The sequence below is a fragment of the Diceros bicornis genome, chromosome 14, assembly GCF_020826845.1.
Source record: "Diceros bicornis minor isolate mBicDic1 chromosome 14, mDicBic1.mat.cur, whole genome shotgun sequence".
Classification (NCBI taxonomy): domain Eukaryota; kingdom Metazoa; phylum Chordata; class Mammalia; order Perissodactyla; family Rhinocerotidae; genus Diceros; species Diceros bicornis.
The window spans coordinates 59,880,936-59,888,869 of NC_080753.1; the positions used below are offsets into that span (position 1 = coordinate 59,880,936).

General features: G+C 39.2%; 1 pseudogene; it reads left to right on the forward strand.

The window, feature by feature from the left end:
* The first annotated feature begins 2,471 nt into the window (after nt 1-2,471).
* LOC131413388 (deoxyribonuclease-2-alpha-like) lies at nt 2,472-3,727 on the forward strand (annotated as a pseudogene).
* The last annotated feature ends 4,207 nt before the right edge of the window (nt 3,728-7,934 follow it).

The window sequence follows — 7,934 nt, forward strand, 5'->3', positions numbered from 1 at the left end:
GTGGGACACCGCCTCAGCATGGCTGACAAGCAGTGCGTTGGTGCACGCCCAGGATCCGAACCTGGGCTGCCAGTAGTGGGGCACATGCACTTAACCACTAAGCCATGGGGCAGGCCCCTCTGGACTCTATTTTGTTTGAAGATTGTTTATCACTGATTCAATCTCCTTACTTGTTATAGGTCTTTCAGATTTTCTTTCTTCTTTAGTCAATTTTGTATTTTGTGTGTCTAGGAATTTGTCCATTTCATCCAGGTTATCCAATTTCTTGGCATACAATTTTTCATAATATTTTCTTGCATTTTATTTATTTTTTTTCGTGAGGAAGATTGGCCCTGAGCTAACATCTGTGCCAATCTTCCTTTATTTTGTATGTGGGATGCCCCTACAGCATGGCTTGATGAGGAGTGTGTAGGTCCACACCTGGGATCTGAACCCATGAACCCTGGGCCACTGAAGCAGAGCACGTGAACTTAACCACTGTGCCACTGGGCCAGCCCCTTACAGTTCTTTTTATTTCTGTAAAATTGGTAGTAATGCTCCCACTGTCATTTCTGGTTTTAATAATTTGAGTCTTCTCTCTTTTTGTCTTAGTCAATCTCGGTAAAGTTTTGTCAAATTTGTTGATCTCTTCAAAGAACCAACTTGTGATTTCATTGAGTCTCTCTATTATTAATCTACTCTCTATTTTATTTATCTCCACCCTAATCTTTATTATTTCATTCTTTCTGCTACCTTTGGGTTTAATTTGCTCTTCTTTTTCTAGTTCCTTAAGGTGTACAGTTAGGTTATTGATTTGAGATCTTTCTTTCTTTCTTTTTTTATTTTTATTTATTTATTTTTTTTGTGAAGAAGATCAGCCCTGTGCTAACATCTGCCAATCCTTCTCTTTTTTTGCTGAGGAAGACTGGTCCTGGGCTAACATGCGTGCCCATCTTCCTCCACTTTATATGGGACACCACCACAGCATGGCCTGCAAAGTGGTGCGTTGGTGCGTGCCTGTGATCCAAACCGGTGAACGCATGCACTCAACCTCTTGCGCAACCGGGCCGGACTGGAGATCTTTCTTTTTTCAAATGTGGCTGTTTGTAGCTATAAATGTCCTGCTTAGTACTGTTTTTGCTGCATCTCATAGGTTTTGGTATGTTGTGTTTTTGTTTTCATTCATCTCAAGGTATTTTCTAGTTTCCCTTGTGATTTCTTTTTTGACACATTGGTTTAAGAGTGTGTTGTTTGACTTCCAAATATTTATGAATTTTCCAGTTTTCCTTCTGTTACTGAGTTGCAGTTTCATCCCATTGTGGTCATGAAAGATACTTTTATGGGTACATAAAATCAATACACAAAAATCTGTTGCATTTCTATGCACTAATAATGAACTATAAGAAGGAGAAATTAAGAAAAGAGCTCCATTTACAATTGCATCACAAAGAATAAAATACCTAGGATATAAAGGAATAAATTTAACCAAGGAGGTGAAAGACCTGTATATTGAAAACTATGAAATATAAATGAGAGAAACTGAAGAAGATACAAATAAATGCAAAAATATTCTGTGCTCATGGATTGGAAGAATTAATATTGTTAAAATGTCCGTACTACCCAAAGCAATGTACAGATTCAATGTAATCACTATCAAGATTCCAATGGCATTCTTCACAGAAATAGAACAAACAGTCCTAAAATTTGTATGGAACCATAAAAGACCCCGAATAACTAAAGCAATTGTGAGAAAGAAGAACAAAGCTGGAGGCATTATGCTCCCTGATTTCAAACTATAGTACAAATCTCTCGTTATTAAAATAATGTGGTATTGGCATATAAACAGACATGTAGATCACTAGAACAGAATAGAGAGCCCAGAAATATACCGACGCATATACGATCAATTAATTTATGACAAAGGAGCCAAGAATATACAATGGAGAAAGGAAAATCTCTTTAACAAATGGTGTTGAAAAAATTGGATAGCCACATGAAAAGAATGAAACTGGACCACTATCTTAAATCATACACAAAAATTAACTCAAAATGGATTAAAGATTTGAACATAAGACCTGAAATCATAAACTTCTAGAAGAAAGCATAGGTGGTAAGCTCCTTGACATTGGTCTAAGCAATGAGTTTTTGAATCTGACATCAAAAGCAAAAGTAACAAAAGCAAAAATAAACAAGTGGGACTACATCAAACTGAAAAATTTCTGTACAGCAAGGGAAACCATCAACAAAATGAAAAGATGACCTATGGAATGGGAGAAAATACTTGCAAATCGTGTATCTGATAAGGGGCTAACATCCAAAAGATATAAAGAACTCATACAACTCAATAGCAAAAAAATACAAACAATCTGATTAAAAAACGGGCAGTAGATCTGAATAGACATCTTTCCAAAGAAGACATATAGATGGCCAACAGGTACATGAAAAGATTCTCTACATCATTAATCATCAGGGAAATGCAAATCAAAACCACAATGAGGAGCCTCCATTCTTGTGATGTTTCCGCCAGGTTCCGAGATGGGTTTGGGGAAGTGAAAGTCGCCGGGGGTCCAGCCCGGCCTAGCTCACGACCTGGATCCTGCGGTCCTGACACAGATTCCTCAACCCTAGCCCCTGCACTGAGCCCACTGCTCCTGGCCATGCTGCTGTGGGTCCCTGTAGGGACACTGACCTGATACAGAGACTTGGGGCAGCCTATGGACAAGCATCTAGAAGCTGTCGGCCCAGAGCAGACTCAGCGATGTGGTGCAGAGGGGCCTGCGGCACAAGTACATGGATGAGGACTTGGGGCTGGCATGACGGTGCTGGGTCCATCAATAGCCAGTGGAAGCTGCGGGCCACAGCCTACCGCCGCTGTACTGGAGCAACACCAGCCAACTTGCCTTCCTACCCTACAATGACCAGCCACCCAAATCCAGCAGGGCTCAGGACTCTTCCAGTTGGCGGCACTCAAAGGATGTGCTGCTCCTGGACCAAGAAGGGGGCTTCGGGGTGGTCCACAGCGTTCTGCGCTTCCCTGCACCTGCCACCTCTGCTGCATACAGCTGGCCTCCTACTGCCCAAATTGACTGGCAGACGCTGCTCTGTGTGTCTTTTCCCTTCACTCAGTTCCAGAATATTGGCAGACAGCTGACCTCCACCTACCCTCGATGTATTGCCATAAGCTAGAAGAGGCCTTTGCCCAGAAATTCCCCGACCTGGAGGAAGTGGTCAAGGGCCACCACGTTAGCCATCAGACCTGGAACAGCAGTGTAACACTCACATCAAAGGCAGGAGCCAACTTCTAGAGCTTTGCCAAATTTGGAACCTTTGGAGATGACCTGTACTCTCGCTGGTTGGCAGACGCCCTTGGCAGCAGCCTGCAGGTCCAGTTCTGGCAAAACCCTCCTGGCATCTTCCCCTCCAACTGCTCTGGGGGGTGCTGGACGTGATATAGACAGCCTTCCCTGGGCCAGCTGTGCCAACCTTCAGTGCTACCGAAGACTACCCCAAGTGGTGTGTAGCCCCAGAATGGCCCTAGAACTGTATGGGTGACATGAACTGGAACCTCAGAGAGGAGCACTGGGGTGGGGGCACACTGTGTGCCAAGCTGCTGGCCCTCTGAAAGGCCTTCCAGCCTCTGGTGAAGGCCTGAGAGCCCTGTGGGGAGGAAAGCAGGGCCTTCTCTCCAGGAAGCCCAGCAGAGCATATAAGAGCTAAGGCTCAGGAGCCAGTTTGGACTTCAGTTTAGACAATTTCTAACTGTGTGACCTTAATTATGTGCCTTAACCTCTCTGTGACTCAGTCGACTCATCTGCAAAATGGGAATCATAACACCTGAGTCAGGATTGTTGAGGAATAAAAGGAAATTGGTGGGAAATAAAACGCAATGAAATATCACCTCATATCTGTTAGAATGGCTATTATCAAAAAGACTAGAAATAATAATTGTTGGCAAGAACATGGAAAACATAGAACCCTGTGCACTATTGGTCAGAAGGCAAATTGGTGCAGCCACTATGGAAAACAGTATAGAAGTTCCTTAAAAAACTAAAAGTAGAACTACCACGTGATCCAGCAATTCCACTTCTGAGTATTTATCCAAATAAAATGAAAACACTAATTCAAAAAGATATATGCATTCCCATGTACATTCTAGCATTATTTACAAATAGACAAGATATGGAAACAACCTAAATGTCCATTGATGAATGAATGGATAGAGAAATTGTGCTATATATATATATATATATATATATATATATATATGCGCGCGCGCCCATAATGTGTCTACCATATATATATATGGTAGAATATTATGCAGCCATAAAAAAGAAGGAAATTTTGTCTTTTGTGACAATGTGGATGGACCTTGAGGACATTATGCTAAGTGAAATACGTCAGACAGAGAAAGACAAATACTGTATGAGTTCTCTGTGTGGAATCTATCTATCTATCTATCTATCTATCTATCTATCTATCTGTCTATCTATCATCTATCTATCTATAAACCAAGCTCATTGATACAGAGAACAAATTGGTGGTTGCCAGAGGTAGGGGGTGGGGAATGGGAGAAACGGATGAATTTTTTTTTTTCAGTTTAAATAAATTGATTAATTAAAAAGATACTTTATATAATTTCAATGTTTTTAAACTTATTAAGACTTATTTGGTGGCCTAACATATGGCCTATTATGGAGACTATCCCCTGTACATTTGAGAAGAGTGTGTATCTTGCATTGTTGGGTAGAGTGTTCTGTATATATGTGTTGGGTCTAACTGGTTTACAGTGTTGTTTAAGTCCTCTGTTTCATTTTTGATCTTCTGTTTGGTTGTTCAATCCACCATTGAAAGTGGGGTATTGCATGTATCAAATCATCACATGGTACACTTTAAACTTATATAATGTTTTATGTCAATTATATCTCAAAAAAAAGAAAGTGGGGTATTGAAGTCTCTACTTATTATCGCAAAACTATCTCTTTCTCCATTCAATTCTATCAATTTTTGCTTCACATTTTAGGATTGTGTTGTATGCATAGGTATGCATATGTTTTTTGATTGTATAGCTTCATGGTGATTTGAATCTTTTATCCTTATATAATGTCCTTTATTGTTTGTAAACTTTTTTTTTTTTTTTTTTTGGTGAGGAAGATTGGCCGTGAGCTAACATCTGTTGCCAATCTGCCTCTTTTTGCTTGAGGAAGATTGTCCCTGAGCTAACATCTGTGCCGGTCTTCCTCTATTTTTTGTATGTGGGATGCCACCACAGCATGGCTTGACAAGCAATGCATAGGTCCACGCCTGGGATCCGAACCTGTGAACCCCGGGCTGCTGAAGCAGAGTGCATGAACTTAACCACTACGCAACCGGGCCGGCCCTCTTGTAAACTTTTTTGACCTAAAGTGTAAGTTGTCTGGCAGTAGTATAGAGACTCCAGCTCTGTTTTGGTTACTATTTGCATGTAATATCTTTTTCCATCCTTTTACTTGCAATATGTGTCTTTATATCTAAAGTGAGTGTCTTGCAGACATTATCTAGATGGATCATGTTTTTTATACAATCTGCCCCTTTCTGCCTTTGAACAGAAGAGTTTAATCTATTTGCATTTAAAGTAATTACTGATAAGAAAGGATTTATTTCTGTCATTTAGCTATTTGTTCTATCTTACATGCTTTTTATTCCTCACGTCCTTCATTACTTCCATTTTGTTGGTATTTACTGGATTTTATGTAGTGTACCCTTTGATTCCCTTCTTTACTTTTCTGTATATTTTTAAGTTAATTTCCTAGTGGTTACCTCGGGGACTACAATTAATATCTTAAACTTATAACAACAATATCAACTCAATAATATCAACTCAGTTTCAATAGTATACAAACACTCTGCTTCTATACATCTCTGTCCCTCTCCTTCTAGATTGTTATTATCATGGATACGTCTTTAAACATTGTGTGCCCTTTAACATAGATTCATAATTATTATTTTATGCATTTAAATTTTAAATCATATAGAAAAAAAGAAGAGTTACGAACCAGAAGTACAATAACACTGGATTTTATATTTACCTATGTAGTTTCCTTTACCAAGTTCCTTTATTTCTTCTTACAACTCTGAGTTACTGTCCAGAGTCCTTTCCTATCAGGCTGAGGACTCCCTGTAGCATTTCTTATAGGGAAGATTACTGGTGATATGCTCCCTCAGCTTTTGTTTTTTTGGAAATGTCTTAATTTTTCCCTTATTCTTGAAGGATAGTTTTGCCAGATATAGAGCTCTTGTTTGACCGTTTTTTTTTCTTTCAGGGCTTTAAATATGTAATCCCACTGTCTTCTGGCCTCCAGGGTTTGTGATGAGAAATCAGCTGTTTAGCTTATTGAGGATCTCTTGTATATGATGAGTTGCTTCTCTCTTGCTGCTTTCAAAATTCTCCCTTTGTCTTTAGGTGTCAAAAATTTGGTTATGTGTCTCAGTGTGGATCTCTTTGAGCTTCCTGTTTTTTATTTCATTGAGCTTCTTGGGTATATGTTTTTCACATCTTTCACCAGATTTGGGAAGTTTTTGGCCATTATTTCTGCAGATATTTTTTCTGCCTCTTTCTTTCTCTGTTCTCCTTCTGGCATTCTTATGATGCAGATACAGTCATGTGCCACATAATATTTCAGCCAATGAAGGACCACATATATGACAGTGGTCCCATAGTATTAGTACCATATAGCCTAGGTCTGTAGTAGGCTATACCATCTAGGTTTGTGTAAGCACACTCTATGACATTCACACAATGACAAAATTTCCTCATGACATGTTTCTCAGGATGTATCCCTGTCATTAAGTGACACGACTGGATTGGTAGGCTTGATGCTGTGCAACAAGTCCCTCAGGTTCTTTTTATTTTTCATTCTTTTTTCTTTTTGCTCCTTATTCCTGATAATTTCAATTATCTTATCTTCAAGTTTGCTGAGGTTTTCTGCTACTTGCTCAAATATGCTGTTGAACCCTTCTAATGAATTTTTCATTTTAGATATTGTGCTTTCAGCTCCACAATTTCTATTATTGGTTCTGTTTTATAATTTCTGTCTCGTTATTGATATTCTCATTTCATTCACACACCATTTTTTGAAAATTTTCTTTAGCTTTGTCCATGAGTTTTTTTCTTTTTAGCCCACTGAGCATATTTTAGATAACCAATTTATCATCTTTGATTAGTAATTCCAATACCTGGGCTTTCTCAATAATGGTTTCTGTCAAATTCTTTTCTTCTTGTGAATGGGCTATACTTTTTGGTTTCTACTTATCACTTGTAATTCTGTTGTTGTTGATGAGAACTGAAAGTTCTAAGTTTTATAATGTGGTAATTCTGGAAATTTGGTTTTCTGGCACCCTAAGGATTATTGATTTCTGCTTGTTGAGGGCTGGTGCTATCTGTGAGTTTTCTAATCTATTTTTTGCAAAGTGTATATTCTTTATTGTATGTGGTCACTGATATTTCTGTTCCATTATCTCTGCTGTTAGCTAGTGACCTAACAAAAATTTTCTTAAATATCCGGCTCTGAAAAGATAAAAGAAAATAAAAGGGCCCTGGATCTTCAAATCTTCTGACAGACTTAATCAGGAATTGCTGCTGCAATTGAGACAGCTGGAACCAAGGCGAGCATCTCTCCCAGTCCCTGTGGACATGCCCTCAGGAACAGAGCAGCTATCCCCACAGCCATGGTGGGACTGATGAATGGAGAATGGTGGCCGGTTCATGCATCCCACTCTCTTATCTTAGAATAGCAGCCTTCATCTAGTACTCCTCTAGTTGTTATAAGTGTCCAATCAGGTCCCAGTGTTCTGAAATACTTGATTCCAAACGGTTTTTCCAGTTCAATGGTTGCTTTGTTGGAGGGAGCAACTTCTAGATCTTCCTACTCTACTATTCTGCATGATGTCACTTGTATGAATGTATTTTGAAATTCATG